The 26,390-nt window shown below is 39.5% G+C and overlaps 1 protein-coding gene across 4 annotated transcripts in view; it reads right to left on the bottom strand.

Moving 5' to 3' along the window:
• Positions 1-26,390, bottom strand: part of LOC132987066 (PTB domain-containing engulfment adapter protein 1) — an 89,699-nt gene that overhangs the window by 38,495 nt on the left and 24,814 nt on the right. For 3 of the 4 annotated variants that reach the window (XM_061053866.1, XM_061053862.1, XM_061053867.1), the window contains exon 2: positions 14,313-14,398. The exons of the other annotated variant lie outside the window; for it this stretch is intronic. The gene's annotated coding sequence lies outside the window, so the exon portion shown is untranslated. The remainder of the gene's footprint in view (positions 1-14,312; positions 14,399-26,390) is intronic. 4 annotated transcript variants of the gene reach the window in all.

The following is a 26,390-nucleotide window of genomic DNA, read 5'->3' as shown; positions in this document are numbered from 1 at the left end:
CATGTTACTGCACCATCCAATGCACCAAAAATTATGATGAATACAGCAACGAGTAAAAAGAAAACAAAAAAACTTTTGTGTTACACAAACTCAGCTCCAAAAACACAAAAAAATGTTGAGTTTAATGGATTTATTTCTAACCAGCTCCTGATTTGACGTTTTTATAGGAGACAGGAAATGTGTTTAAGTTTGTGGTAACCCTGAAAAACAAAACAAATATTACTTTAAGCCTGAGTTGTGAAAACAGAGCTTCAAAGCCACATATATCAATGCAGAACAGGCTCAAAATTTCTGTAATAAGACAGTGTGGAAAAACAAGCGCTGTAATCCCTGGATAAGTGGCCTGACAGAGCTTGTTATCAAATCATTCTGTCAACCTTAGGATTTACAGATTCAAATATAAAAGGCAGAGGAACTCATGCATGAATGTTTTCTTATATTTCCCTTATACAAAGAAATGTGCTGACAGCTCAGGCCCGTCTCACCCACCTGAGTGTGTTAATAATTACGTTTGATCTTAAATTGGATGCGTGTGTCACCCGGTTTGCAATTGATACGCCCCCGTAAAGCAATAAAAGGCAGCAGATGTAAAAGCTGTGTGCACACTGCCAACCCCAAAGACACTGACAAACTAGAATATTTGCATATCAAAATATTTGCTCTCTGGTTATCTGCCCCCTCATGTTCCTTGTGCTTAATTGTAAATTCTCCCTTGTTGTAACAGTTAGCCTCTAAAGAAAATGTGAAATAATGTTTACAAAATATGTAAGCATGTAAAAAAAATGTAAATCAAAATGGCAGATTTCCTGTTGACATTTCACCATGACATCTCATTGTAGGTATTGGCCTGCTTAACATGCACAAAAAAATGTGTGCATGTAGGTAAAATCGTTATTGTGGGGCTGCATTTTCGATAATGTGAAGGGGGCGCTGTTGAGCCACTTTTGGAAATGTTTTCACAAAAGCACCAAATCATACAACTTTTCACCAGACCTGATGACCGTGGCAATTTTGGGGAGTTTTCATGCACGTTCAAGTCGTCAAATAAGCGATTGATTTGCTAGAAACTATAATAATAAACATTAGGGTTTCAAGAGGGTCCTTCACACTGTAAGTGCTTCGGGCCCTAAAAATAACCTCATCACCCCTATGAAAATTCATGTTGTATCAAATTAAGAAACCTGACCTGTACCATAAGACACCCATCTCCAGCAGCACATCATTGTAATTGCATAAGCACCAATCTTCTGCACTGCATGGTAGAGTTGCGGGCTCTCAAAGCCGCAGCTTCAGTGCATTCAAGATTAGATTCTATGCATCACATACTACTTCAAGACATGAAAGTGAACGTAACAGCTGCACTTTCCTCCTTACAGATCTGATATCACTGTTGGGTTACAGTAATGGGAAAATACTGTAAGTGCAGTCTACTGTAGGATTCACTCTCATGCTTAAGGGAGTCTTTAAGTGCACTCGATATACTGCAGAAAACTACATTCATTATTCAGTGTTACATACAGGAGTAATAGCTGCTTCCTGTTTGAAAGATGTATGGGAAAATGACAGACCACTGACTACAGGTTGCAGTTGAACAGCTGCAGAAGAAAAAAACAATTGATATGGACTTGGCCTACTCGGTGTCTTCCAGGCCAGTGTCTAATAAACATCAATGAATCTAGTTTTCCTGATTGGTTGTAAATAGCTGAGTATACAAAATATGTCCATTTCAAGTTTCCCTGACCGAAAAAAAAAAATATTCAGATGGAATACAAAAAATCTAAACAGCAAACTTTGACGCCGGATCAAGGGAATGTTTGAAGTTTGAAAAAATCTTAATCTCTCTCTCTCTCTGATTGTCCACTCTATCACCTGTCCTATCACTACAATATAAGCATAAAAGACCCCCCCAAACATTCCTCTAGAATCTAGACGATTAATATCTATAGTCTAGATATCAATCAATTCAGCTGTTATTTATTTAGTAATCTATGCTCTTACTTTTCATAGCAACATAGCATGATTTCCCCTGACACATAGGAGGGGATCTAAAACACCAAAGAAACAACTCCCCATCTTTTCATGAACTTATAACAGAATTGTACAAAACAAGGTAAACATCATTTCCAAGAAATCAAATGTTGTCAAGTGTGATGTGTTTGAGCAGTAACTGCAATGGCTCAAAGAAGTCCCAGTCATATTAGGAGGCAAACAGGTGTTGAAAATGTAAGCAGAAGTGCAAAAGACTGCAGTTCCTTGAGTGTCCACTTGGGGATGGCAGCAAAAATCCTGTAGGTCCAATTAACACCCATCTTAAAATTATTACAGCCTGGTGCAAAAACTGTTATAGTAGCTCATGTCTTCATGGTACACACGGTAAATTTCATTAAGTCATCCATTATAAAGCACATACCAAGTTATTGCCTACAACATGTTCAAACAGTTTATACAGCATACTGTCCTCACTGTTAGTATGCTGTTAGCAACATACTAAACCCGTGACGGATTTCCGATCCAAGCTACTTTGGATAAGCTATTATCAAGCTAGCGCAGCCATTAGTCAATAAATAGAATTTAACAATAATATCTGTTCATTATTACTGCAGTTACGTAGTCATTTTCATGTAATTTGACAACATGTAAGAGGTATTACAGTACAGTTCCTTTTATTTGTATGCTGCTAGATGGCTGCTGGTGAGCTTCACCGTCGGATACATTCTCTCTCGACTCCCAGTTGTTATTGGCTAAAAATAATGGCCAAAAATAACTTTTTTTATTACTTGATATCTAACTCAACCCCAGAAGCTACAGCAGCAGTAGTTCATATGGATGCCTCTTACTGATAAGATACGAGTGTGTCTTGTAATGGCCATGTTATAGAGCAGAGAAAATAAAGATCCTGCTTATATAAATAAACTCCACTTCCTCTAATCGTGGGCGTCTCACATGACCTCCTCTGTATGAGTGTTTATCCTGTCTGTGAGCTGAGAGTGTGAGGAGGGTTTACATTCAAAAACAGTCCAGAAAATCTACGCAGAACTGGCGGAGGAACCCACACACACATCTGAGACAACTGCTTAAAGATAGACTAGCAAACTTCTCCAGTCGGTTGTTAAAAATCAGATTTATTTTAATGAATTGATCTTCATTAGAATCATTAATTATTTTTCCAATACACAAAACACAAAAGCTCCGCAATAACTACTCCCACTGCGCCTACAGTGGCATAAAATCTGTTTGAAAAAAGGAACACGTCACACTGAAATCAATTTGCCTTCAAATTGTACAAGAGGAAAACTCGATAGGTCATGAACTGGCCTTTTTTTTGCTGAGTGTACACTGGGGAGCTTATTTAAAGAGACAAGCTGTGCAATTTCATGAGGCACAAGGTGAGAGCAGGAATTTGTCTGCAGCTAATGTTCCTCTTTACACTGCAGAGTTACACACCTGCTCCAGACAGCTGAAAAGGTCATGTTGTGTCTGCTGGTATGTTCGATTATTGATGAGAATAAACAGTTTGTTTTCACTCAAATGTTCGGTAAATCCCTTTTGACTTCTCTGCAGGAGAAAATTGGTTCAGACCAGAGACAGTATGAAAAGATGGACGACAAGACAGCTTATCAAAAGTTAAGCCAACACATTAAGAGTTCCTCCGACTGACTGGCTGCAGTATAGGTCATACTACTACTATATACTATGAAAAGGGGTATAATGTGATGAGTGACAGCTCTGTTAACAAGTAAGACTCCATTGGTGCATTGTGCAGCCGAGTCCGAGTCTCAAACTGGAATGCCCACCTCTGTCATCAACAGTTGTTTTTGGGTAATCAGTGCTGTTTGTGGCATTTTTCTCCAACGGTTTAAATATTAAATGGCTGTGAGTCAAATAATCAAAAATGAGGGAGTTGTAGCTCATATTATATTTCTGCAAACCTCCAGTGTAGCAATAGAAACAGATTTATTTTGCTGAAAAGTACAACATAACCTTGGGAGCATTCCAGCAGTATCCAGGTTACTCTTTGCATTCATTAAAAATCTGAAAATATGAAATATGAATGAACGTCACGGAAAAGATGGAGGCATGTCAGATGGTTCAAGGACTGTGCAGTTTGTCCGTGCTGGCTACGTATAATAAAGCTTTAAGGTTGAAAATGGGTTGGCAAGAGTCAAAGTTGGGAATAAGCTCAGAGGATAAAAAGATCTGCTGAGAACTTGCTTTCTTACTTTTTAAACGTCAATACTTTGTAAGGTTTCTTGTGTTCTGTGGCTGAGTCATGCACACTGCCGTAATGTCTTTATAGTCAAGGTGAGACAGGAACATTATGTCCAACACTTCATAAAAAGCATGAAATATGTAGTTTCTCAAGCTGTTAATGATTATTTATATTTCCTAAACCAAACATAATGAAACAGAAAAGGTCCATGCTCAATGTTCACCCACAGTGAAGACAATCCATCCTTGAAATATAAAGAAGTGGATGTATGAGGCTACAATGGGCATTCAAACTGCAACGAAAGCATGGTGCGACATCAACAGCAGCCAAACCATTAAACAAATTACCATCCATCCATCCATCAGGGCATCAATGGTTAGACAAAGATGTCATAGTTAATAAGAAGTATATAGTCCACTACAAATAAAGGTCTGTGTATCAACTTGCCTCTATTACCCATCCTGAAAAGTATTGGAGCATGAAAGAGCACTCAGCTGTGCTTCTCCTTTGATGTGGGAACATGCATCTTGTTTAGACGCGACCACACTACTGGATGAATAACAATTAATGTATAACAGCTATTAGCTTCTGAAAACTATATGATTCAGAAAACAGTGACACTGTTACCAGGTTACTGGAAAATGTAGATAAACTACAAACGTTAGCTATTTGGAGTGTTGTTACTGTCCAACACTGATATTAATTTAAATCTACATCTCAAGGCTCATTATGAATTTTGTTATCTTTAAAACTATTGTATTGTCAGGGCTGATGAGTGAAAGACTGGACTCTACACAACACACATGCAGCAGACATACTATTATGAATCTATCTAATAATGTATCATTATGTATCAACCTGAACAGTTTAGGATGTTGTGTATCATTGTCATTTCTCACCATCAAAACATAGAGAAAGAAATCTTCATTTCTGTGACATCATGTTTGGTTCAGGCACCCAAACTGAACCTGTGTTCCTGGTTTGATGCTTTTATGAGTCAACATTTCACCAATCTTCTGACCAATTAGCGGCAGGTTTCATTTGTATATTTTCCAACTTACAGAAGTAATTTCAATTGGCTTAAAATACAAATATGCAGGTACCATTTTGGCACAACGATGTATCCATATTCATCTGTGTTATGAACTATGAGGGAATGTGAACGTTAGGAACATCTGTTTTAATCACTCATATCTGTCTCATAGTAAAGTGTTCTACAGTAGTTCAAAGATAAGAAACATAATGTTGTTGAAAGTTGAAACTGTTCTTCAGACCTTTCTACAATAACTCTGTGTCATAAGAGGACTAACCTTCAGTGCCAACAACAACCTTTTATTTTTGTCTCAGTAAATTGAGTGCACAACCCAACAAGGTCACATATCTTTAGAGAGCACTGCATCACCCAGCTACTTTTACCAACCTTGAGGTACAACAGCAACAAAACATTCACCTTATTGTTGGAAGGGTAAATGGTCATTTGTAGCTGGAACGACCTTGAAGAAACATTGTACACTATTCACACCTTTCAGTGTGTAGTATCAAATGCTGGAAGTTAATATGAGGCACTCATACATTGTGTTGACTTTGTTGGCCTTGAAGATAAAGCTGTTGTCACAGTAATAAAATAAAGAGGAGGAGGGATGTGCAGAAAACCAAAAAAAAAAACTTAATTTACAAAAAGAACAAAAGGCAAAATAAGGATTACTTCTTTAACATCTAATTAAAGCAGGACGCTGGTGGCGCAGTGGTTAGTGCGCGCTCCCCATGCATGGAGACTGTCGTCTCAAGCGGGCGGCCCGGGTTCGCCCCCCACCCGTGGCCTCCCTCCCGCATGCCACCCCCACCCTCCCTCCCTGATCCCCGACCCCATCCACCGTCCCATCTATCCATTAAAGGCACAAAAAGCCCAAAAATAAATCTTAAAAAAAAAAAAAGAAAACATCTAATTAAAGTCCAAAAGACAACATGGAGCAGGGAATGTACACATGAGTACAGGCAGGTTAGACAAAGGAACTGAAACAGAAGGGAAGAAACACAGAGACTAAGAAAGACCTAGCACCTGTAGGCGGGCATTTTTGAATTTTTTTTTGACAGGGCATTTTTGAAAACGCAGCTTTTTCTCTGCATTTTTGGCTTTTTGTACAAACCAAACTGCAATCTTCAAAGTAACTGAAAACACACATTTTAGAAAACTCATGGAAGACAGGGGAAACACAGTTTTATGCTTGTAAAGTAACACTGTGAGCCGGTTTCTCCTCCGTTTGACGTCATTGTGCGACACTGTCACTTTTGTTTACATGAGATTAGTGCAATGACAGACGTAACCAAACTAGTGCAGGTGTTAACGTTGCTAACTGGCCTTTTTACATGCCAACACATACACAGTTGCTCTCCGACTATGTTGACAGACTATGTCGGACTTCGGGTGGTGGGACAACTTTGTAAATGAAATGGTCATTGCAGAAGAATGGCGAGACAAATTTTGCATGTCACTTGGCATGCTCATGACAGCCATAACAAAGCGTTTTGCATTTTCATGTGAACAAAGATGTTTCGAAGAACTGAGTGTGTGTGGATGGGATTTGTTTGTTTTTTTTAACGGAGGAGGAAACCCTAAAATCTATTTTAAAAAGAAAACAGAGGTAACAGGGTAATCAAACACAGGTGTGACAGACAAGACACAGGTGAAACTGATGAAGGCAATCAAAAAAGGGAGGGAAACATACAAAGGGAAGAAGTAAGACTACACATCATACTCAGGGGTAAGAACTACAAAATAAAACAGGAAAAACTAAAAAACTAAAGTCCGGAATATGAACAGAATCATACACACAGGGATAAAGCAACACGAGGGAGGAAAGTGATAAAAGAGCTAAACTTGGAAACAATACAATTAAAATACAAACAAGGGAAACAAGCAACACTGGGGAAGAACGAGACAAAATAAAACAGGAAGGGAAATCTAAAAACTGAGATAAACATAACAGAAAACTAAACAAGAACAAGTCCTGGCAGCTCTTTGTCTTGTTTCTTTGTTCATCCTGCCTTGTTCATGTGTGTAGTATTGTTTAGTTTGTATTTCTTTTAACTAAGAAAACATACTACTGCGGGGGGAATTCTCCGAGGGGGGAAATGGAAAACACAGGCTTGTTTGGTCAGCATTATGAATATTGCTCTGTCAGGATCCCACAGATTTGTAAGGCATCCAACAGAAAGCTATGGAAATAGTCAAATTTCAAACTGTTTTTCATGAAGAAACTTAAAGTAGGTTAATTCAAGTTCAGGATGATGCAATCAAGTCTAAAAGAGAACTTTAACTTTAATAGACTGTCCCATCCAATTACATGAAATCTGACATGATTTGATACACAAACTTAGAGACAGATGTGGACGTTTTCCTTAAGGCGGGACTTTTAAGCAGATTAGCTTATCTTTTAAATGGCGCTTCAGAGTTCAACGATGCGTCATCCCTCCAGGTTTGCTCAGAATATGACCAGTGGGGACTTTGATTTTGGCTCGTGATGGTGCGGAGTTAAAAAGATGGCTAACCGAAGCCAATGTTCAAATTGTGTCCTTCGCGAGTCATTCATGGTTCTGCTCTGTTTGTGTTACGCTTACAGTTTGATCATTTTCACAGAGTCCCAACGAGGAGCAGAAGAGTCATGGGAAATTAAACGGCCCTCAATAATTTATGCTTTTCAAGGCGAGATACGATACAATGTGACCACATTTCCTGTTATCTAAATCCTCGAAGCTGTTGGGAGGTTAATGGGTTTTTACCAAACATCTCTTTGTTTTATCACTGCTTTCTCTTCCAGAATCATCAACGCTCAAAATCTGAAAAGTCTGAAAAGCAGGCAACCTCCAAAGTTTCTCTGTGACAACACATAGAGTGAAACTTCTGACAAGCTGCATCAGATGATGTTTGTAATGTCTGTGTCTCAAGCTCCTTGGTAAACTGTAGACCTCTTCTAGATCTCTTATGCACATTTAACAGCATAGTGTTATTTCTCAGATCCTTTTTCAGATGGGAGGGATTTAATTATTGATATGAATTTGTTTTTTCCCTATTCAGACACTGACATGTTTACCCTTTTGGGATTTTCATGTAAAAACTGAAGGGAAGCCCATTGTTTCCGTTCCTCGTCATGTTTATGGGGGTTATTATGAACCAGCATTGCACCACATGGCTCTTTGTGTATTATGCATTGGAAATGGCACTATATGTTTCTTCCAATTCCTTTCACAGCCAGTATCGAAAGTCAAATGAAAAACATATTTAAGGACTGTGCCTTGTGCCTCCAGGTGGCTAAAGGTTAGCTTTGTGAGAGAGACATTTCACAGTTTTGACTACAACCATTATCAGTCTGGGACCAGAGACTGAGTGCAGGCAAAGAAGAAAACAACTACAACGTACTCTATGGCTATGACCATTATTCTTCACGTGCCTCTCAGACTTTTTGATGAAAAAGGTTTTTAAAAACCTCATGAGAGACAGTAAATTCAGCTTTTAACAGCGTTATCTACAGAAAATCCACAGTATTGTGCATTCCTCTCTGAGTTTTTTTTTTTTTATTTCATTCCCAAGCTGATATATTTAATTGCCCATACTTGTAAGGTACACCTGACAAACCAAAAATTGCAAACTGAGGCAAAACAAAGTTCCAGTTAGCCCAGAAGGGGAACTAACCGTATGGGGATTTCTTCTTTAAAGGTACAGTCCCTCAAATGGTGTGGCTCTTTGATCTACAATCTGTAACCATGACAGCTTTCACACTTTCACAATAGTGGTCATACAGGATTCAAACTCGGTCATAGTGCAGCATTAAGACGGATGGCAGTAGCCACTGACCGATGCTACAGCCCCAACTAAAAATGCAACAATATTACAACATCACCCCTGAATCACATCAAGTCCATCGGACTTAAGTGAAAGAGACCTTAGTTTAACTGAAAACTAGTCCCTGACTTTTTATCAATGTGTCTACAAAGGCATTACAAATACAAATGCAGCTACAATCTCATGACATGGGTTTTTGAAAGCTAAAATGTACAGTATGACCCTCAACGTCTGCATTCAACACAAAGTGTTCCCGACTTTTCTGCGACCAGTCAACACATGAGAGAGTTTTCTCGTAATAAAGTGCATCAGTGGCTCGGGTAAAAGACTTATCTCTAGTGTTGGAGAACTTTCAGATTACACTTTGACGTACGAGTCTGGTTGTTGACTCAACTATCTGAATTCCTTGGGAGAGAAAAGAGCTGACCAAGCACAGTATATCTGGAGGGGCAGGGCAGCTTTTATGAAGTGTTTGGATAAAGATAGTGAGGATTTTGATCATGATGAATGAATACTTACGCTGCATCCCAGACAGCTAAAAAAACATCCCCTATGCCTCTTAAAAAAACCAAACATGTATTTTGATGTCATTTCCTTCTTTAATCTCTCCTTATACTCAATGACTCAATATAATGAGGTTTCAAGTTGTAAAAAAAGATAAGTAAATAAGGTCTACAGTAGCAGATAGGAACCAATACAATGTAGCACAGTGTATGATCGCAGGTACCCACTACATTTGCATTTCCCTGCAGGTTGCAGACATGTTTCATTGGAAATAAAAAATGCTCCTTAAACTGGGGAACACTCACATAAATCTTTAAGTACTTCAATGGCTCAAATCTACCTCAGTAATTTACTTCCAAACTACTCTCCTGTTTCTGCATGATAAGGCGTTCCCAGGCTCCAACATAAAATCTGGCCAAAGTAATTTCTACAATGCCATATGTAACTGTCAGCAACTGATCTACATGAACCCACTACACTGGAGAGCCTGGCATGCTATGTTTTAAAAAAGCTATGCGCAAGCAAAGGAGGGTTTCATGGCATGATTTCACCAACTTCCAAGGTGCATGGATGATGAAAAAGTCATGAAGAGGTTAAAAAATCTCCAGCAACACTTGTAGTTTTAAGAACAACTATATCAGATGGACCCGTTTCTGCTTCGCGTCCAATAATATTCTGACTATAAGTCCAATGTATATTCAAAAATAACCTTTTGCTTTACATCTGCAACAATTTAGGCACTGTCATTTCTATAACAAACCAACAAGATTATATGGAAATGAAAGGGATTATATAGTGTGGCTCACACTCATTAATCAGCTGCCTAAAGCCTTTTGAAGGGTATGCGCGTAAGACTTTACAAATAAAGCATAAAAGTGAAGCGAGCTTAGCTGTTGTAGCTAGTGACTTGTCATGTGTAGACAGAGATTGGTCGTGTTGCTGGATTATTTAACCTTGTTTACACATAGCTTGCATGTTGCATGGCTGATGTCCTCCTCACGACTTCATAATATTTGCAAAAATCCAAAATGCTCCCGTTAGCTTTGCTTACATTTTTCTCTCCTCCATGCTTGTTTGTTTTGATGTGCTACATCATGTAGTTTGGCTTCTACTGCCGCCCATTGGCTTTGTTGTGAACTGCGCCACAGGCGATGTGTCTTTCAAAACTTCCATCACAGCATTTGCTGCCATATTGATTCTGTAACATCTGCATCTTTGCAAGTATTTGCAAAGAGCACATGATGATATATTTCCATGTTGATTATTTGGATCACGGCCCTACTTTTCAGAAGATAGCGAGGTGCATCTAGCTGCTGCAGAGGCAACAGGCACATCATTCATGGGAGGTCTAACCATTAAAGGAAAATCTTTGATCACATTTTCCACGGCCCTGCCATTCTCAATACAAGAAAACATCAAAGCTTCAACTTTACAGCACGCAGCTCTCCTTCTGTCTGCCTCCTTCTCCATCACTCTCCATCCTGGCTGCCTCTGAAGAAAAAGGCCTCCAGTAAAAGCAGACACATGCACCGCACAATGGAGTTTTTACTACCTGACAAAAGCCAGCCACTCGGAATTAGACACAAAAGAAAAATAAGGTTTTTGTCCATGATGTCCATGATGTCTTTTCATCACAGATTTTCTCAACTAATCACTGACCTGCAGTGAGAACCAGAATACAGTGCAGAATGAAGTGCGGGATTCTTGAACGGTGCACAAGCGTTGTTCACATGCTTCATAAATGTGCACAATTAACATTATCTTCTTTTTTATGTAAAGCTTATCTAAAGCGATGATGAAACAGTTAAGAGGTCCAAAAAGTTAGTGCTGAAGGACAAGGACCATGTAAAGCACAAAAAGATGTAGCACTCTCATTTTAAACTGTATCTGTCCTTAACCCTCTAAATGTATTTTACCACTTCAAGAAACCATTTGACATTTTCATATTCAACTGTTACGTTTCCAAATATGTGGATATGAAACAAAGATGGTGTTAGAATTTAGAAATTCAGCTTTTAAATTAAATCATCAAAAAAAATGGAAGTGTAAATGGTTAATGGACCTGAGCTTGGATAGCGCTTTTCTAGTCTTCTGACTACTCAAAAGCGTTTTTACACCACAAGTCTCACCTACACATTTACACTCCATGTAAAGTGACCATCAGAAGTAACTGATCCCATTCATACACATACCCACGCCACTGACGAGGCAGTGGGAGCAATTCGGGGTTATGTGTCTTGCCCAAGGACTATCACAGCCACCCATGTGTGATTGTCTCAGTGTCACACACTCGAAATTTGTCATATCCATGAACTGAAAATGCTCCTAAAACCAAAACATTACCTGAATATAGAACATGTCATGTCTCCATGCTCTTTACATGATGTGCCTGATTCATGTCTGCTTGTTGCTATTATGCCTTCCATCATGGAGACTGTTTAATCTTTTTTCTTGATTTTAGACTAAGCTGTGGCTGACAAAACTGCACAGCATGTGCCATGGATGTGAACCAGGCTTCTTGCTCTTATTGGCTTCTGCATAGCCAAGTTCCTAACAATGCATGGTCCCTGAGAAATAAAGGTCAGAGGGAATTGTATCAAATTGGATTTTGGATTGTATTCAGATATAGTAGTCTGAAACGTGTCTACATGTAAATCTATTCAAAGGCTCAGTGTCGGACAAAAACATTGAAATCCAAAATAATACTGAACTGTGACCTTTAAATTAAGGTTTGATTTATTAGTCGATATTGTGGAAGAAATGTACAATAAAGACGAAAATCTCTGGCGTAAAAAACAGCTAAAAACTGCTCAACCAGTTAACCAGAGTTACAGTATGCAGTGCAATTTCTACAAGGTAACCAGGTGCACAGCTATCAGAAAGAATGGTTACCTAAAGGAAGCGGAGGAAAGCTTTGTCATTGTGATCAGGGTTCAATGAAATTAAACATCCTATTCATCGACACAGTCTAATGAGACCGCTCATGAAACATGAGTGAGAGCTACTCATTGCTATAAGTAGACAAAGGAGCAAATCGTCCGACTCCAGGACAGCTCGTCTGCAGGGGAAAGCTTTCCAGTGCAGTAATGATGCCGATAAAGCTCAGGAGACATATTCAGACAAAACACCTCTTTAGGCTGCAGAGAAATTGAAGATTTGAAGCAACCAAGGGGATAGAAAAGACAGTCAATACATGATGACATGCATGGATGTAATTTGTCCCTGAAAGATGAAGATGTGTGCTGAAGTTCTTTTGAACAGAACATCACAAACACAATGATGGGACCTTTTGTATCCACATAGTGTAATAGCCAATAGTATGTCCCTCAATAGCCCCTATTCAGCCTGCCATTTCAAGCCTTCAATCAGATTGTCGCTGAGGCTTAAGGGGGCGTCAAAGTGATCCCCCCTCTGCACCAGGGCGTTATGGTTTCAGCGTGGCCAGCAGGGGAGCGCAGCGCTGTGTTTGTGTGCATGTCTGACTGTGTGTCTTTGTGGAGCTCCCGCTGTGTCGTGCCCCTGCAACGCAGCAATGCGATGTGAATTCACAGACTGGGTCACCAAAATTTGTCCGTCGTGGAATCAATACAAACACACAAAGATGAGGTGACGGCTGAGCTTAATTATGGCACTTTTGCAACAACAAAAAAGCAGTCTGATGAGGGTTAATACGAGTCCATTTCAAGCCAGGTATAATAGCAGTCCGTGAATTGTCACAAAGTAATTATAAACAGAATTGTGTACATGAATATAAATCTAACTTTTTTTGCCTCTGTCAGGACATACTGCAACAATGGTGAACGGTGAACTATTCTGAAATATGTGATTTAAATACTTGACAAGACTTCAATTCCTTCAGTAATCGTTTTCCCGATGCACCAAATTATAACTTTTGGTGTTCTGGTGACTCACCAAAAACCAATCACATTCTTAGGCACCAAAAATTCTTGATGAAGATTAAAAATGGAACCTGGCTGCAGCTTGAGAAATATACTGAACAGAGAAAAGACAACATTTCACTTTTTTTGCAACATAAATACAACAGTATAAAGCATGTAAGCTTTTTTATTTGCTCATACTTGCACTTATTATGCATCGTTGGTATTTGACAGTACATGACATGAAAACATTTGAAAATGCTAGTCCATGTTCAGAATTGTACTATTTATATTTGCTGTACCTATTTTACAGTGTGGGGCCAGGTTGTCATTTCAGATTGATGTAAATTGTGGGGGTTGTGTGTGTGTGTGTGTGTGTGCATTGTGGGGTGCTGTAATAAAAAAACATAATCACTATGAAAGGGTATGTTTTGGAGCCACTGTATAAAAGTCTCTTTTTTACACCGTGATATTCACCAGAGCTGTAGTGCTTTGAATGACGCTCTTATAAGTGCAAAGCAGAAATGTCACAGCCAGCATGAATGCATGTTCTGGAAAAAAAGAAAAAAACAGAATGACATCACAAAGTCACCTCATCCCTGTCTACACTTTATCACAAAAGCAGAGGCACCCTGACAGGAATACACAGCAGAATGGGCTGTCAGAGCCGCATGTGTGGGCGCTCACACATTGCCACTTGCTGTCTTTTGTTCCGATAAATCACAGTGAGAATCTCTGATCAGAACAATAAGCAGGTGTGTGCACTGAGATGATGATGGCTGAGAGGGTTTGAAGTAGGAGGAGAAATATAATGATCCATAATGATAATAACATCAGAGACAGCTGTGGAGAGTGTAAGACAGGAGATATGGAGCCTTACGGTTAGTGTGGACTATTGATGTTCAGGTTGCTTTGTTGTGCCTCACTCATCTAAAGGCTGCTGGCTGCTCGTTAGTTGTGCATCTTCTGTGGGCAAAAAAAGACAAGAAAACAATGCACTTCACAATCAAGCTTTTTACAGATGCACAAGCACTGCTCACTGCAGTTATTACATTAAGCACTTCAACACAATCTCTACAGTTATTCATTTATTTAAAGGCTGATTATTATTAAAGTCACTAAGATGAAGGAGATGACTGATACATACATCCAATATAGGCAAGTGGCAAGTATACTGTAAGTCACAGACGCTGCAGTTGTTTGATGAAGGGTGGAAAAAACATTATAATGACGTATTGTAGCTATACAGAGATGCTCTGGGGTGCAAGGGAAGTGAGGATGAAAAATACTTGTTTTTTGGTACACAGCCAACAAAATGTCACTTTATCATGGACGGTTATTAGGTATAAGAAAAGCAAAAAAAAAATAGTATTGCAAGAGTTTATTTGCAATAAGAATAGTGTTAATCATGTAGTGTCAAAACACTCACAGTTTTCAAACAAAAGTGTCAAAACACTACATGATTAAACTATCAGAAACAAATACTTTTTTTTTTTTTTTATCAGTATAAAATATGAACCAAAACAAATAACCGGGGCTTAGGGAAAAATGTCAGAGTTGTTTTTAATTCATTTTGAAAAAGTTTGTTTTATTCTTAAATTACTACTTCAATGTAATACTGATATTTGTAGTTCCTTTAATATGAAATAATATTTCTCTTTCAGGGAAAATAAAATTGGATGCACTTTTGACCATTCCCATAAGCTGTGAATCATATCCCTGTTATGAGTGTCAAAATAAAGGAAATGCTATTTTTCTTCTCTTTCCTACAGCCCTTTACTGACCTATGTCAACCCAGCCTGACGAGTGGAGCACAGTTAAGTCTGAAATTATGAAGCGATACACACCCAGTGTCACTCCTGTCAGCACCCTTTGAGAGACGCGGTCGGACTCAGAAAACACAAGGTGCAGATGAAAGTGGAAAAGCTCACAGGTTTGTACGAAAAAATATTTAAAGAAATTACAAAAATTACAATCAGAGAATCTTTTCTCAGATGCTGACACGTGAAAATGGAATACATTCAAATTGAAATTGTGTTCATTTAAGCACCACAATGTGTACATTAAGTGCATGTATGTTCCTATATGCTATTGATTTTAGAGCACTGTGTCAGCGGTGGATTTGTGAGCTGTCAGGGTTTATTAATAGCTTGAAGAGAACAAAAACAAACACATTGATCAACCACTCACCAAAAGGCAGTCTGGAAAATCAATAAAATGCTTCTCTGGCAAATCTAAAATCAAAAAAGCGTATGACAGCCTCCCATGGGTTAGGGTTAGATTTATGAAGATTCTCCAAAACCATTGCTCTGTTTTAGCTTTAATCAGAGCGATATCAGAGAAAAGCACCTTTCAGGATTAAAGGGGATAGATAAGGGCCAAAGTTTTCTATTATGTGTTCCACTGTGGTATTGCATACTTCTCATGGAAGTGCCAGGAGGGATTGTGGGTAATGACATTCAGAGATAGATGTAAAGGGCAGACGGTGAATAAATGTAGAAGGTCTTAGGCTGAGTGTGGACTGTATGCAAGATTCAGTTGATAGACACTGATGAAGATCCATCATGCGCTCATATATTTGAAGTTTTTAAAAAGGTTTTAGAGACTGAATTAACAGTAAGACAAAGTTGGCAGTGTGTAGACTTCACTGTGTATTGCTTTGCTCTGCAGCATGAAATTCAGATACATCGGCAACAATCTGAAAACCAACATCCACAGAAAGAGGACACAATCACTCGTGCAGTGAGAAATTGCAGACATCTTGCACAAATCGAAAAACATAGAGGGAAATCAAATGGGGATTTATTCAAATTGAGTGGGTTGAGTTACTGTGCTGCACTGAAATCATATTAAACCTTCATTTTAGTATTTCTTGGGAATAAGTTCCCTTCAAAAAAAATCAAACCCCTTCCGTCCTTGAAATGTAATTCCCATCTCAGTTAAAAACAAAAGCTGACAAAAGAAAATTCTTCCTACACTGTGCCCATCTTCAGGAAACTGTTTCTGCAGCGTTTCTCTCAGTGAAAGATGTGTTTTATTTCTCAGTTTATATTACACTGACTAATGCAGGAGACCAAATTAATGAGCAATCTGTGATTCAATACCGTCCTGAACAACACATTAGGCTTTGGGTGCAAGCAAGTAAATGCCAGCAGCGGGTTTGCCATGCTCAGAGTGGCTGCTGGGCAAAATTCACTCAGAATGTAATCAAGGACGTTTTCTTTTATGATTTTTGGATGTTGTGGTTCGATTCGGAATCTAAAAAATTAGAATTTGCAATCTGAATCAAACTACAGCGGATACATTTCCATGCCATGAGAGTTAATTGTCCATCTGTAGTGGGTAGAAAATCAAACCTCCTGTCCAAGGTTTCTGATTGGTGATCCATTATTTCTTGTAATAAGAGCTCTTTGAAAACCCTTTGAAAAAAAATGGCGGAGCATCACAGCGTTCATTCTACTGGTATTTATTTATCGAGTTCCCCGTCATTAGAAACAATCAACCAGAACCATAATCAAGAGCAATGAGGCGCTCAGAGTCCCGAGAACAGGGGGTGGGTTACTTGTTTTGAAGGAGGGAGGTCTGCTGGATTAATCTTCTTTGGCAAGTTTGGAGAGCTCTGAAGCGAGTCAACTCCAAAACAAACTCCAAGAAACAAGCCTTGATGAAGTATTCCATGTAAAGTCGAGTGCATTTATGTGTTCTGATGTTCAAAATGACTCGAAGGGATTCACAGGCACAGAATGAACCCAGCACGAGGTTTCAAAGACAACAAAAGACTCAACTTCAGTGACGAATGCGGATGCTTAGAATGAAAAAGGAAAACATTGGAATTACAGAAAAAAATTGTTGACCCAGATGATTGGATTATAATCCAACATAGGTTTGTAATCGGTTTAACACTAATGCAGTAAATCCAGTGTAAGACATCTCCGTCCAATTATAAGCTGAAAGCAGTTCTTTATGTGGCTCGAGGTTCATGAAGAAGATGGAAGATTCAGGGAGTAGAAGGTGTTCTTTGAATCGTTGAGGTTGAGTTGGGTAGCAACTTCCATCATAACCCCCCTAATATGATAATCCCTGTTCTAAACTAAAGTTTTCAACAAATCTTGAATCTTTTTCCTGCCTTCTGGGCTTTGATGCATGAGTTTTCCTGATAACAAAAGCACCATCATTCGGGCAGTAGCACGAATCCAGTTAGCAACAAGCTGGAAGTAAAAGATAAGGGACGGCGGGCATACAGATAGCTCCAGCCTGGCTCTGACCCATCGTACTTCCTGCGGGGTAGGACTCTCTGCATGCCACGGACAGATGTCAGGATCCGTGCACAGACGGTACAAGCTGCCAAGTACAGCGTCCTGACCTGCACAGAGGGACTAAGCATCTTCAAACTGCATCAGCTGTGTTGCTGGAAATAATGAACAGATACTTTGTGACTCGTAGGCTTTTCTTAATAGCTCATACTTCATGGTACATTAGGGCTCTTACAGCATCTAATGACAAGGGGAGAGGATTATGAGTGTGTGCTTTAAATAACACCCCAATGAACTGTTCAGAATATCAAGAGCAGCTCTGGAGGGAAACTGAAATGGAGATTTCAACCTTTAATAATGGTTTTCAATTAAAGCTTTTGACCATAGGTCACTGATGGCAAATGTTGGTTCTTCTTGTGAATTGAGCCATCATTCATGTTGATTACGACAACATTTTTCCAGCTTTTAATGGCTGACGTTGAAGAAAGGGCAATGAATTTGACCTGTGATCAGGCGTCGTCTCAGATTACAAAACCTCACTTGGAAACAGCTGCTTTGCTTATAATAGGGTTCATCAATAAATGCAAATTTCTTCTGCTGCAAGCAAGCGGTCCATTTCAATCTGTTTTGAGTGTTTTCAAATGTTTAACACAGATGATGAGTGTTTAACTTATTCCAGAAAAGTTGCAACAGAAATTCAAATCTCTTTCTGGTCAAGTGGATGTACCAAGTGAGTTTTCAGAAAGCTAATAAAAGCTAAAAGAAACAAGGCATGTTCTCCATCCACATCAGCTTTAATGTGAATGAGAAGTCCTTCAAGTGAATTTGAAACGGAAACCAAAGGAACACTTATCTATGAGACTCTATGAAACCATGCCAAAGTTAACCCCCCATGACAGACCCCACTGGCAAAGCTGAAGTATCGAGAAATATTTGTATGTATTTTATGTTTTTGAAAGCAGAGTTACGTTGAGAGTCCTCAGTTGGAAACGTGGACATAATGGTTGTTAAGCTCCTCAGTGACATCTGTTGGCTCAAGTAGGAACACACTAGAGGAAAACAGCAGAAATGTTGTGAGCAGAAAGTCTACTTAAAAATGTAAAACAAAAAGTAATGAGATTATGGGTACGATGCACTTCATAATCTGTCAGCAAAATTGATTTTAATTGGTTCCAAATCATACTGGTACATTTCTGTGTAAATTCCTTCTGGTTACAGGGTGTGAGTGGAAATGGAAATGTTTGTAAGTCCTTAAACTTTTGCCAGTCAGGTGACTTGAGCCTTCTCTCTTATTGGTTTGTCTCAAGTCTCACCGGGCACAGCTTTCTGCATAGAAAATATGGAATGTTCTAATGGTGTTTTCTCTAATTTGATTGCACAACTGACATGTTTACATATCCCCCCCAGCAGAGTATAATGCTCCAGCAGCTACTATAACTAAACATGTCCTAGTCATAAACCCTTTTCACACGTACGGAAATATCCTGAAAAACTCCGGAGATTTGGCTAGCCGGAGGTTCTTTAGGCTATGTGTGAACGCAAACAGCTGCATTTTTCGTGCAGAGTTTATCCAGCCAGACCCCTAGTATTTTATCCGCAGAACATCTGAGTGAGCTGATGTCTGAACACGGCCGAATATACTCCGGAGATTTTCAATTCGAGCCAATGGAAAGAGAATGACGTTTATACAGTGACCGGCTAAAGTGTCTGCACGCGACCACTACGATCTCTGTGCACGTAATTAAACGGCTGCATTATGTTTTCTGTTCGTCAGTATGTTGTTCTCCTCTCTTTTGTGGATGTTGTCATTCCATTGGACTACACATAGCATTGATATAAAGGCAAATATTGTCATTATAACGTCGTGTAGCGGACTCTGTTGCTTCGGCCGCTACTTCCGCGTTGTTTATTTATGTCACGTCTTACGTTGGGAAATCCCCCGCGCCCCCCTCCCCTCTGACAGGGAAAGTCCCCCGCTGTGAGGAGCATATGTGAACGACTAGTTCGGGAGAATCTCCAGAGAAGTCCTCCTGTAAATATCTAGATATTATCCGGAGTGCATATGTGAAAACGGCTATAGGTAGCATTTAAATATTCAGTCAGCTTTAAGCAATGCATAACTATATAGTGACCATGTTTATAGCTGCCATTAGTCTGTCACTATCCTCCACACATGTCCCCCATTCAGAGATACATAAACAGGCACTATATGAATAAAAAACATACACTGTAAATACATTGTAAACACACACTGTGTACCCAGGCGCTCATTGGAAAATGAATGTATTTATGGGTGAAATGAACCCTTATCACATATGTGCCCTGGGAGGAAATGCACTGTATGTGCACTGACATTTTTTCACAATTTTTTTCATCAAATCAATTTTTATTGACTTTTGAAAATTGCCTGCATCCCCAAATCCCTGCACTCCGGTCGTGATAAAAATGTTCCTCGAGAGATTTGAGAAAAGTCCAGAAATGAGATCACAGAGGTAAAAAAAAATAAAAATGTTTTCATCACCTGGGTTGGAGCTGAATGGAGTGTCCTTCTGTGTATAAGCACATATAGAGGACTGAATAGGTCCACTGAAAAAGCGGAAAAATAAGAGAGAGGTGCAAATGCTTTTTTATGCTCCTGTCATATACTGCATCTCAAAAGACGTTGGCAGCAAAACACACGGCACAAAGAATTTTCATGAGGCAAAACCTGACTGCATCTCCTCCGGTGTGCTTTAGAAGAAAAAGGACTCTCTGCAGCTTTAATGTACAACCTGACCCAGTTTAACCACTAACTGATATTCCATGTCAGCTTCAGTCAGGCTAGGTTGAACTGTAATTCCATGTGAGCAGGGAGGCATTAATCAGGTTCTCCCCAGTGAGCATGCAGCAAGACCTTTGGCTGACAGGTAAACACAACACAGCATTGCATTATTGATAAAACATTACCAGAACAACGCCTCAAATTGGGAAAAAAAAATCAGAAGGACTTCACGTTTCTGCGGAGCCCAGCTGCAGCATGAACATTTTTGCTTCAAAGATTGTGTGTGTGTGTGTGTGTGTGTGTGTGTGTGTGTGTGTGTGTGTGTGTGTGTGTGTGTGTGTGTGTGTGCGTGTGTGCGTGTGTGCGTGTGTTTGTTCTCCTGTGGTTGCAGGGTTTCAGCAGACAACAAATACCCCCAGCTGAGCATTACAAACAAAGCTGAGCAAAGCTTTGTCACAGCGCTGACACTTAAACTACTCAAGCAGCAACCTGAGCGAGTCAAACAGACAGACATTGCCTTTTTGTTACAGCAGTACTGTTCTAAAGTTATGGTACATTACTTTGAAATGATCCTGAGGAAATCTCAATCTTATCAGGCGTTGTATATGACACAATATGTAAGGGAAGGCTGCTCAGAGCTTAAATGAGATACAGCCTACACTTTGTTATGCACATCGAACATGATACGACTGAATCAACTTACACAACCAGATGAAGATGCTTTAAGCCGCGTCACTTTTGCTTTGTCACTTGCATTTTAAAAGACCCTTCCATTGTCTATGTTTTTCTCCAAAACATTCATTTTAAATGGATTGAAATGGAAGTATAAAGGGGTTTTAACTATCAAAGTAAAATGATCTAAAAATAATCTGCTCTGGGCTGAGAAATGTTTCTAGTGGAGCGGCATGAAAGCCCACTGAGTCCAGTTAATCAGTACTAATGAATTTTAGATCTTTCATAACATACCAGTTGGCGAGATAGAGAGAGAGACAGAGAGAAATTAGGGGAGAGAGATAATAAACCTTATTGTCCTGAAGGGAACTTTGTCTTAAACACACCGTGCTGCCATTAAACGCATCATGAAAACCATGATGCCATCAAGCTTAAACTAAGGTAACTATAAAGCTGTAACTGAAAACATGATCAGTGATATATAGGTCAAGCTGTTTTACTAAACAGAGCAGAGTCACTCAAGTTTGCCAGCTGTTTTTTTTTTATTTTTTTTTAGTGGATATGACATCCCTGAGCTAAGTTTTATTTTCTCAGCAGTCCATAAGCTTATAGTCTGTGTATGACTGGGTTTGTGATACAAGAAGACAGGATGATAGGCTGACATGATTTTTACACCAAGCACAGACATTCAGGGTGCCCACCAAAAAAATGTAAATGTTGATGATCACCCAACCATATCATCTGGATGTCGTAGCTTTAAGCTTAATTTGACATAAAGAGGAGTAATTTAGTTAATTTGTAATTTGTTTACGGTGTGTCCAGCTCAGTCGCTACCCGTCAGCCAACCTTTTTTCGGTTTTCAAAGTTGGTGAGAGGAATCTCTCTGATTGGCTGTTCCAAGGTTTCATTTCTCTCCAGCTCTCGACACAGGTTCAGGAAAGCCCCTTGAGCATGCCGCTCCATGCTTTCACCCATTATTGCGGTTTCTACTTATTTGTCGCCTCCGACTCTTCTTTTCTTTTTCCACTAAAAGACCAAGGGCTGACAACGCCAGCGACAATTTCCACTTTTAATCAGACATTATTCTCGATTAGAAGTACCTACAGTACGAGTGGTGATCAACAGCGGTGTGAAGATGGTCTTATTCTATCATAAAAAAAGAGTCAGAACTAAATGTCCTTCGAGCTTCCTTTATCTGGGTAAGAGCAGTGTACGAAACAACAATGGACGCACTTGAAGGACATTTAGTGTGCTGACTTTTCTGTCTTTTTTTTTAGCCTTGTTGCGGTGGTGCACCTGAAACTGTATTTACTGTTGAATGTGCTCTTTTTTTGCTGTCTTATCCAATCATACCAACGGACTACAGCCGCCTGTTGGCATGGAGAGTTATTTCCTCTCATGCATGAGCAGAACGTACGTGGTGGTTGGCCGTCGGCTGTAGTCTTTGTGGTGTGTTCTAGTGCAACTTTCTGGCCAAGACAAAGGCGGCGTGAGGCGGCGCCATTGTTGGCCTTCGTCGCCACTACTTCTTTGCCGTCTGCTTGGTGTGTCAGGGCCTTTACACAAGGGTTTACCTTTGAGAATTTAAGTAACACAAAGTCATATCTGGCTTACAAACAAACAGATGTATCCTGAATCCATGCATGCTAAAACACATGTAACTAACATACATAAAGTCAAACATCAAGTACTTCAGTGCCTGGCTAACTGCTGTGGCTCATTCTGAGGGACTTCAGCAGTACTGAAGCGTAAGAGAGTCCAGAACGGCACCCAGCATGTGTACAAGTACTGAAGTAAACAGACTGATCTTCGATCATTATTTTCTACTAAATGGATTAAAATAACGAAAGTGTAGGCTGCTGTTAAGACTTTGTCTTTAAGTCAAAAGCTTTCCATTTCGCCCTAATGACTCCGGCAGCCCAGTTTCCAGTCGGACACCACAGGGGTTCTGTGCTCCCTGACTGTGCAGCTATCAGCCAGGAAAATCCTCTCATCTGAACTCTGTAGTGCTCTTAAAGCAACAGTGTCGACCTTGTTTAATACTGGTTTTTAATTGAAGTTATACAGACTGAATTGAATTGGATTGAAAAGGATCATATGGTTTGGAGAGTCCAAGAGTCAAGTTCCTTGAAAAAGTGATTTCTGAATAATCCTAATATTTTTACAACATAAAAAGTGCATTGTTTGATCTATTCCCAAAATATGGGTTACAAAACTTCAGGAGCTAAATTCAATTACTCAAAGAAGCATCACACTATGCCCACTTGTTTTGTGTAAGACGCCTAACCTTTTCTATACATACTGTACACCTAGCATCCACATCAAGAGGGCCCTTTAAAGACTCTGAAACAGAAGCTTAAGAAAAGACTGATGACACAGTTTCCTTTTGTAAAAAACAGAGGACCTGATTCACAAAAGGATAACATGGATATAGTGCCTGCAAAACCTGTGCAAACGAATCAAAAAGACACTCTCTAATTCATAAAACACTGAAAAAAAAGTGTTGAATTAACAAATACAGGAACTAAGAGCCGCAAGCAGAGAGGATCAAAATCTGTCTGCTTGCACCACAATATTATCAGCACCCAGGTTTGTGAATTAGACCTTGAAACAGAGCAGACAGCAGGAGCAAATGATGCACAGTTTTTTGAGCTATTAGCAGCTACAATCCGTTCTTAAGGAATCAGGCCCAGACACTTTTGGAAACGATGATGCACATACCTACAGGCGATTTGATAACTTGGTATTATCTGTCACAATGCCTTCTTCCCTGACCCTTCCCACCTATAATATGCCACGTGTTGGAAGACAGAAAGACACCACCAAAGATTTGCAGCTATAAACTGAACATGAATAATTAATAACAGTCTCTGCTTACCTTAATGTTTATTTCTAGCTGCCGCTGCGCAGTTAAATTTTGCAATTAGAAGTTCTGCCTGTGTCTACATGTGCTTGAAGGAAGCCCTGATGAAAGCCAATCCTGAATTTGGCTGAGTTATAGGCATTCATGGAGTGTGGCTTGCTTGAAATAACCAATTCCTGAACCCCCGGCATGCACATCACCAGTGTAAGGTAACGGTCAGTTAATATGTGTTGTGAGTGTATGAGCGTTCATTCTGTAAAATCTCAACTGGACAGAGATTGTTTTGGTTTTGAAATATACTGTAGTTTTCTCAAGAAAATATAGTGTGTGGACGTTGCTGAAATATCTTAAGGTGGGGTAAAGTCCATGAAAGCACAGATCACAAAAAAAACAACTATATGTTTTAAACATTTTCTCCTCAACAATCCAAAGTTGAGTTCTTTAACGTAGTCCCTGCTCTAAACTAGTCAGAAAAGTGAGAAGTAGACTTCACCAGAGTGAATCAGCCGTGCCACAGAGAGGGTAAGCTGCATTTATAACAGCCTCACATTCTTCACTCTTCTTGAGGTTAAAGTGCCGTTTAGTCAGACTTCAATACAAATCTATTCTGGGAAAAGTGACCTTTTCAAAGTGCGGACCCCAGCACCTGGTACTGTACGTGTGGATGGCTGACTTCAGCTTTGATTCTGTATTTGACGGGAACGTGCTTGACGGTTTGTCTAAGCCATTGTGATGGGGAATCATCAGTTTTCATTATCTTTTATTGCAGACTGTAGGAGAGAGCAGCGCTGTGTAAAGTGGGCTATTCTAAAGATAGATGACAATGGGAAACCATGCTGGGCAGCTCTCCACTGAAAGACACAAGAGGGGAAATGCTTTGAAAGTGGGAAGTTTGACCCATAACAATGTTCAGTAGGATTAGAGATTGTTTTTTTTAAACACTTGAAAACATGGCTGCATGAGAACTGGGGTGAATGATACATCCTGAAATCGAGATAACAATGAATATTTTACATGAAGAAATACGGCCTTGATTTGAAAGCCATCAGTGCAAATGAGTGGACGTCTTATACATGATGTACACTAAACCAAACATTAAAGACAATCTAATATTATTTTTTAGCTTATTATACTTCACATATTGAGAATTTGAAAACCCTTCTGCCATTAGTGTGGTGAAATCCAACATCAAGGTTCAGTTTTACATTTCCTTCAAAAGAAGATACTTTGCATACATCAGTAATCTAAAATACATTTCTGCAGTACATTTATGGCCTCCAATATCTCACTCCATGAGGGGCATTTCAGATCAAACAGTGTGAATAGCAAACACTTAAGAGATAGAGCACCTCTGTCTGAAGTGTGTAACGGGTCAACTGTGTGATTGTTCTCTCTTTTACCTTTACATTTAGCTTTCTGAAGTTTAAGTGTACTGAAAACACTAACATGGCACCAGCTCTTCTTCATAATCACCATTAAGCCAACCTGCAGCTTCAGCAACATTTGAGTCATTTTCACCAAAGCCTGGACTGAGAGTGATAGCAGTAAGCATTTTGGATTAGATGTGACTTGTTGCTTTACAATAAAGGTATTAACCTTATCAATGGTCATGATCATAGACTGTAAATATTAATGGATGAAGCCTGATAGATGTCACCCATCTGTTCCTGCAGGGGACTCTGGAGGCTCATCAGCAGAAGCCGCCATCCTGGAAATCCTGTCTCAGCCAAACTGTCAGTCAGCCTAACAACAGGCTGAGAACTGGAGCTGAGGCGGGTTTTAAGCCTCTCAACGAACTGCTACATTGCGCCCACCTGTCAATCATGTCAGCTATGTGAATAACTATGGATATTAGTATTGTTTATAAAATCAAAACAGGTGTGTTATAAAAAGGATGTGCGATGCTGAAGCACGTCATGCTGTCACTTTTCCGTTGTTTGATGCTAACAGAAACACCAGTGGTCTCGTTTTCCCCGGCTTATTCACAACAACAGTCTGTGCATGCAGAGTGTCTGTTTCCCTGCATGTAAACAGGAGACGCTGTTGCTGTCACACACCCCGACATGATGCTCAAGGTAGATTACACCAAATTCTTTTAAAATGAGTGAACTCCCTCTATCAGCTGCATTGGCTGGTCAATGCTATGACCACACATACAGGATGTTAATGACACAATGTAATGCTGATTGTTTAATTTTAGCAGCTACACCTGAAGGATGGGAGGAAGTGAGTCGAGGGCTGCCCAAAGCATTGAACCTAAGTTTAATCAAAAGTATCACTGGGCTGCTCATGCAAACTAGAAATTACTTTGAACATTGTTAAGTATATGATGAACGTCTCGCTCCTCTTGTTGTGTGATAAAATGTATGTCTGAATTTTGCAGTTATTTAGGGCACAATATGTAACACA

This window comes from Labrus mixtus, chromosome 13 (genome assembly GCF_963584025.1).
Source record: "Labrus mixtus chromosome 13, fLabMix1.1, whole genome shotgun sequence".
In the NCBI taxonomy this organism is placed as follows: Eukaryota; Metazoa; Chordata; class Actinopteri; order Labriformes; family Labridae; genus Labrus; species Labrus mixtus.
The sequence above is the reverse complement of the archived record's forward strand: the minus strand, read 5'-3'. Positions and strand labels throughout refer to the sequence as shown.